The sequence below is a fragment of the Canis lupus genome, chromosome 27 (genome assembly GCF_048164855.1).
Source record: "Canis lupus baileyi chromosome 27, mCanLup2.hap1, whole genome shotgun sequence".
Lineage (NCBI taxonomy): Eukaryota > Metazoa > Chordata > Mammalia > Carnivora > Canidae > Canis > Canis lupus.
The window spans coordinates 19903019-19910462 of record NC_132864.1 but is presented as its reverse complement, the minus strand read 5'-3'; positions in this window follow the sequence as shown (position 1 = coordinate 19910462).

Genomic DNA, 7444 nt, shown 5'->3' with positions numbered 1-7444 from the left:
CTCTTTTTCTTAGCATTTTTAAATGAAGGAAGCCCTGTGTGACTCCAAAGTAAGTAGCTTATATGTGAACAAACTAACTTTTCCAGTTGACCTAGGGCAGCAAAAGGGGGCAGTTTTGTCTCAAAGGGATCTTTGGCACTATTTGGAGACATTTCTGTTGCAACTGGGGAAGGATGGTCCCTCAAGTGGGCTGAGGCCAGGGACGCTGCTAAACATACTGCTGTCCACAGGGCGGCCCTCACGACAGGATTACCTGGCTCCAGATGTCAGCAGGGCCTAAGTGGAGACCCTAGCCTCCGGTCACATTTCCCCCTTAGGTTGAACAGAGGAGCTACCAGGAGCTATGAGCTGACTTTATTATTTCCCTGCCCTTGCTTTCAGCTGCACTAGAGTGCTGCTGATTCAATTACCCTGGACTCCCCAGGGACCTGCTACTTCCTCACAGGTCTCCCAGCCCAGTGCTGCCTCCAGGAATGGCATTATTACTCAGCCACGCTGTCCTTAACACGCTAACACCCAGAGCAGACACCCTCCCAGCTATAGAATGACCTGCGAGTTTACAAACTGCCCCCTCCCCAACCTGACAGATTTGTTCTCTTGTTGCCCCCACACCCCATAGCAGCTCTTTGCATGGAGTGATGGGGGGGCGGGAGGGGATAGGAAATGCTACTGTAAAAAGGTGCCACACAAGTATATAGTAATAATTTTTTTAAAAAGAGAAACCAATGGATTATGAGAGTTCTTTCCTACATAAGTGCTTTCCTGACTGGGGCTTTTCCGTGCATTGCCATTTAAGCTCTTCTCTGTGGATTTGTCTTGCATGGGCTATTATCAGACTGTGGGTACCAGGTTGCCAGCTCTGTCCTTGCTCAGTCACGCATCTGCCCGGTTCCTCATGCTTTCACAGACACAAAGAGAAACCAGTGACGCTGGCAGTATACTGTGAGCGGGGACAATGGCGGGGGTCACGTTTGTGCCACCAACTCCTGTCCCAGTGGGACCTCATCAGTTATTTTGTATGTACCACTTCATTTGTGTCTGATGACAGAGCTGAACTGCTAGACATTCTAAAAACGAGAAGACAGCCTTTAACATATTTATTTGAAAGAGACCTCACACGTGGGGGAGAGTGGCACAGAGGGAGAGGAAGAAGCTGGCTCCCTCCGAGCAGGTCTGCATCCCAGGACCATGGGATCACTTAACCAACTGAGCCACCCAGGCATCCCAGCTTTCAATGTTACCCAGGGCAATATACACGTTTAATGCAATCCCTATCAAAATACCATGGACTTTCTTCAGAGAGTTAGAACAAATTATTTTAAGATTTGTGTGGAATCAGAAAAGACCCCGAATAGCCAGGGGAATTTTAAAAAAGAAAACCATATCTGGGGGCATCACAATGCCAGATTTCAGGTTGTACTACAAAGCTGTGGTCATCAAGACAGTGTGGTACTGGCACAAAAACAGACACATAGATCAGTGGAACAGAATAGAGAATCCAGAAGTGGACCCTGAACTTTATGGGCAACTAATATTCGATAAAGGAGGAAAGACTATCCATTGGAAGAAAGACAGTCTCTTCAATAAATGGTGCTGGGAAAATTGGACATCCACATGCAGAAGAATGAAACTAGACCACTCTCTTTCACCATACACAAAGATAAACTCAAAATGGATGAAAGATCTAAATGTGAGACAAGATTCCATCAAAATCCTAGAGAAGAACACAGGCAACACCCTTTTTGAACTCGGCCATAGTAACTTCTTGCAAGATACATCCACAAAGGCAAAAGAAACAAAAGCAAAAATGAACTATTGGGACTTCATCAAGATAAGAAGCTTTTGCACAGCAAAGGATACAGTCAACAAAACTCAAAGACAACCTACAGAATGGGAGAAGATATTTGCAAATGACATATCAGATAAAGGGCTAGTTTCCAAGATCTATAAAGAACTTATTAAACTCAACACCAAAGAAACAAACAATCCAATCATGAAATGGGCAAAAGACATGAACAGAAATCTCACAGAGGAAGACATAGACATGGCCAACATGCATATGAGAAAATGCCAGCTTTTAATATAATAAAGAAACAGGGGCAGCCCGGGTTGCCCAGCGGTTTAGCCCAGGGCCTGATCCTGGAGACCCAGGATCGAGTCCCACATTGGGCTCCCTGCATGGAGCCTGCTTCTCCCGCTGCCTGTCTCTCTGCCCCACCCCCCCTCTCTCATGAATAAAATCTTAAAAAAAAAAAAACTGGCTGGTTATAGCCAAAACACAACGCAGGCAATTAAATACTTGAACAGGTGTCCAGTTTTTGTGTTTTTCAGAGCTGTTTGTTCTGTAGACCCAGAGGGACCAAAACATGACTACTAGAAATACATCGTTTTGGGGCAGCCCTGGTGGTGCAGCGGTTTAGCGCCGCCTGCAGCTCAGGGCGTGATCCTGGAGACCCTGGATCGAGTCCCACGTCGGGCTCTCTGCATGGAGCCTGCTTCTCCCTCTGCCTGTGTCTCTGCCTCTCTCTCTCTCTCTCTCTCTGTCTCTATGAATAAATAAATAAAATCTTTAAAAAAAATACATCATTTTGATACCCACTTTGAAAGTGGGTACTTTCAAAGTTTTTGGTAGGGTAAGTAGTTCCTTTGTCTTTGGATTTCTTTAATTTGTTCACTTCTTATGCAAGGTAGAGTATGCAAGTGAACTCTGGCCCGCTTGCACCCAGGTTGTCACAAAATCAGAAGTGGTGTTGGCTAAGTGAGAAAAGGTAGCGTTGACTCTCAGTGAAATTCAAGATTTCATGCTCTGTTGGCTACACCTCACTATTACCAAGTGTGAGTGTGTGTATGTGCGTGTATGAAGATTTCAACTGGGGCTAACCATTTTCTGCCTCTTCCTCCTCACATTTTAAAATAGACACTGTATTCTTCTCTGCTGGGACCAGCTTATCAGGGATTGCTGCTCCACACCTGTGAAAGCAGCTGTTGTGTTTCCCCCCATAAAAACAGCCGCCTTTTGGCAGAGGGGCCTGGGACTGTGCTATGTAGCTGTACCTTAATACGACGCTAAATTATTCAGGTGTGCCCAACCTGTGAGGTGCCCCAAACATCCTGGAATTCCTAAGAAGGGCTTTTGAGGTCATTCCTCAGTAAAAGGCTTTCTTTTCATTTCTTTTGTGACTACCAGGCAGAAACCTTACAATGTAGGAAACTACGTTTTAAAATGTAGGAAATTACCAAGAAATTAAATTGTGCCAAATCAGAGAGGCTGCTAGGCCCCAAAGAGAACTATTTCAATTTTGACGTAAATTTTACCTATGTTTTGTACATAAGCGTGCACTTTGTTAGTATGCAGATCAAGGAGCATCCTGGAGATACTATTTTAAAATGAACAGTCCCTGTTAGATTGATTTAACCCAATTATAGCTAATTAGCTTACAGAGCAGGAAAGTGCACATTTTGCTCGTATCATCCGGCCTTTGAAATAAAGCCAAGTTGGAGGCAAAACCCCTTTCATAGTGGCACACAAGTGTGGCTCTGCGTTTCTGCATCCCTCATCCCTGTCTGATTGCCACGCGGTGGGGGAAGAGGTCTTTTTGTTCTTCACAAATAAGTTCTAAGTAGTCTACCTTGGCCAGACTCTGCCTGCACAAAGCCTGATGCTGGGGACCACGCCTGACTTCCACTTTCTTTTGTTGTTGTTAGGTATGCTCCACTCCTAGCATGGAGCTCCCTCCATACGGGGCTCGAACTCACCACCCTGAGATCAGGAGTCAGACGCTTACCCGACTGAGCCACTCAGACACCCTATACTGCCACTTTCTTGAGAGCTAAGAAAAGGATGGAGGAAAGCCTGCTCCAAATCTAAGAATGCCAGAGTAGCACATCACTAGATGCAGAAATGGAGGGGAAAATATCTTAAGAGTTGGGGAAGGATGCGTGGATTGTCCTACTGGATGTCTGGTGTGGAGGAAGGATGATCTGAGCTCAGGGCAGCTCATGTGTCCCCCGAAGCCAACTCTGCTTTGACAAGTGTCCGGTGATACGATGGCTTCTGAAGGCATGAAGGACCTCCGTTTTTAAAGATATTCCCATGTGCTCCTTGGGGCCCGCTGGCGGGCACTGTCTGTAGCTGGGATCTCCTGTGTGCTCTCCTCTAGAGGCGCAGAGGCCTGGGATCTCCCTCATGTGCTGCGCTGCATTTCTCCTGGGAGGTCTTTCACCTGGGGAGCATTTTGTGGCGTGCCCTAGAAGCTCAGTCCCCGACACGCACACCCTTCCCGTGCTTTGCCTGCAGCCTACTCAGTGCCAACTTGGAAGCCCGAGATAAATAGTCTTGCAGCAGCTTAGCAGTCGGCTGGGCTCATTTATTTGACACAAATAAGCTCATTGACCTGATTTAGCGAGGGAGGAAGTATGGGGCTGAGTCAGAGGCGATCTCAAAGCCCGTCTCTTGTCTGCAGCCTTTTCAGACCCCTGAGGACAGCCGCCTGGTAAACGAGGCTCTCTGGTGCTTTCTCTCTCCGTGCGCTTGGGAGCCATTTCAAGGGCAGAGGGGAGAGAGGATGGAGAGGTGGAAGCAAGAGGGACGGAGCCGAGAGGAAAAGGAGATGCTAGTGGCACAGACTCCAGCAATTGTTTTCTTTGCCACTTGGTGGCACCAGTTCCATAGGTTTTCTGTCCCCGCGCGCTCCTAGTCAAGCTACCGCAGGGCCCCGTGCCCACGGACTCTCCCTAAAACCATGAAGCTGCTTCTGTCAGTGGAGGACACACCGGGGCTCTTTCTGGGGTCCCGTCCCTTTCGCGCATGGGGCCCGGGGCAGGCAGCCTTTGGTCCCGTGCTCATGTCCCTACTACCCTGTTTACTTTTCTTCCTGGTTCACTGAGAGGAAAAGGAGATGGGTCTGGTAACTGGTAACTGGGAAACCAGGCAAGGACAGCTTTTGGGAAGCGCTCACAGCATACCTTCTGCATCCACTGCATCTTCTGAGGCAGATGTTCCTTCTCGACTCCACGTCCTAGAGGAAGACACACACAGGTTAGCTTTTGCTCGAGGCTACGCTGTGAGACACCAGAGCCACATGCACACTTCAGCCCTCCGGCCGCACACACAGGCCCAGTGAGCAGCACAGGACCTTGGCCCTTGTGATAACAGCAACCCTCTTCTGATCATTTATGGTGCTAACAGCTTCGTACTGAATGCTAACAACCACTCCTGTGAGGTAGGTAGATAGGCCTGTTTGTTCTTGTTTTAAGAAAATGAACCCGAAGAATAAATACTGTGCACAGGGACACACTGTCCTGGTTGTTTAAACCCAAGATAGTGATTGAACCCAGATCTTTCTTGCTCTTGAACATAGACGTTTAGCCCCTGTAATGTAGTAAATGGCACACTGGGTTCTGAGCACTAAAGTAAGGGGGCAGGTACTGAGGGAGAACTGGTTTGCATTTGCTCTGAAATTTGCACTTTGGCCTCAGGATTGGATCATCCTTGATTTAAGCAAAACATTTCACCTTTCGCTGCTGGTTCCTACTAGGAAGGGTTTTTGAAGAATGTATTGGAAGGAGAATGTAACCTTTCAGCACTAGTGAAAGGGCTATGTCTTAAGATCCACTGAACAGAGTCCTTGTACTGGGCTGAATGTGTCCCCCCACAATTCATACACATATGTCCCTCAGAGTGTAACCGTATTTGGAGAGGAGGCCTTCAAAGAGGTGATTAAGTGAAGATGAGGCCGTTAGGGTGGACTCTAATCTAATAGGACTGGTATCCTTCTAAAAAGAGAGAGACACCAGTGGTGTGAGAAGGTGACCGTCTACAAGCCAAAGAGAGAAAGGCCGCAGGAGAAACCAAGCCCCACTGACACCTTGATCCCGGACTTCTGGTCTGCGAGCCGTGAGAGAATAAGTTTCTGTTGTTTGAGCCTCCCCGTCTAGTGCTTTGTTCTGGCGGCCTGAGCTGACGGATCTAGCCCTTGGCAGAAATGAGTGCTCAGTAAATAGTATAGAACCTAAGGGCAGTTTGCACGAGGGGAAGACACGGCTGCATTGTTGGAGTTCTGGCTTGGCATATCTCCTCCCTCTGGGCCTCTGTGCCCCTCTGTGAGGAAGGGTATACAGAATCATGCATGAGGATCCTTCCACCCCTGGCATTCCGGGATGCCAGTCGGTGGTCTCCAGGACCTGCAGAGTATTGGTTGAAACCAGCAGCGTTTAACCAGAGGGAGATTTTGCCTCCTAGGAGACATTGCCAATGTCTGCAGACCTTTTTGATGGTCACTAGTATGTATGTGGAGGTGTTACTGGCATGTAGTAGATAGAGGCCAGGGATGCTGGTCAGCACTCTATAGTGCACAAAACAGCTTCTCCACAAGGACTCAGCAGCCCCCAGTGTAGTGGAGAAAGCCTAGGTCATACTTGTCACCCCTTGAATGGTGCTGACACTGGATTACCAGCCCCAGTCATTTATCTGGCAGACTGCTGGGTGCTTACTTAGTGCCTGCTGGGTGCTGGGGAGACCACAGAACTACAGGATGGCCTTCTCACATTTAAAATCACATTTAAAATCGAGTGGATCCTGAGCCTCTGGTTTGGCGAATGTAGTACCTGAGCATCCTTAGGTATTGATTTACCCTTAGGATAAAGTGTTACTTTGGGTTAAAAAAAAAAAAATCTTGGATGCTTGAGCTGCACAGACACCATTTATTTATTCCTGCTTCATTCACAGGTCTACACTTGTGTAGCTTGTTTATTTTCTAAGAGGATTTGAGAAAATACATGTTTATATACAATATGGATTGGTGAAATAGAAACAAAATTAGGACCAATTTAAAATAGAATGTAGGCACGTAGTTAAACAACACAGTTGATGCAGTTGAGTCTCCTGGCAGCAAGAGCAAAAAGAGAACGAATCCCTCATGGTGCAAAGCATCAATGGCATAAATGCACAGCATTTCTTCAATGCAAAGTCTAAAACAAGATTTTTGTATAGGCTTTAGAGGATACTGACTGATACTTAGATATATAGTATGTGTAGCAAGCATACCAAAACCGGGCATTTTTGGATGTTGGGTGGAATGATGAATCAGAAATGGTCTCTGCTTTCAGATAATACAGTCTGTTGCGAAAGAAAGGCAACAATGTCACTGTCTGCCATACAAGATCATAAATGTGAGGATAGAGGAATTGTTGCTCTGTGGCTTCCTTGTAGAGTAAAATGCTATAAATACTATATTTTTTCTAATTTTTGTAATTTTTTCTTTTTAGAGAGTAAGAGCTTGAGTAGGGGGGAGGGCAGGGAGGAGAGTGGAAGAGCAGGGGGTGGGTGTGGAATCTTAAGGAGACTCCACACTCAGCATGGAGCCCGATGCAGGGCTTGATCTCACAACCCTGAGATCATGACCTCCTTGATCTCACAACCCTGAGATCATGACCTGAGCCCAAA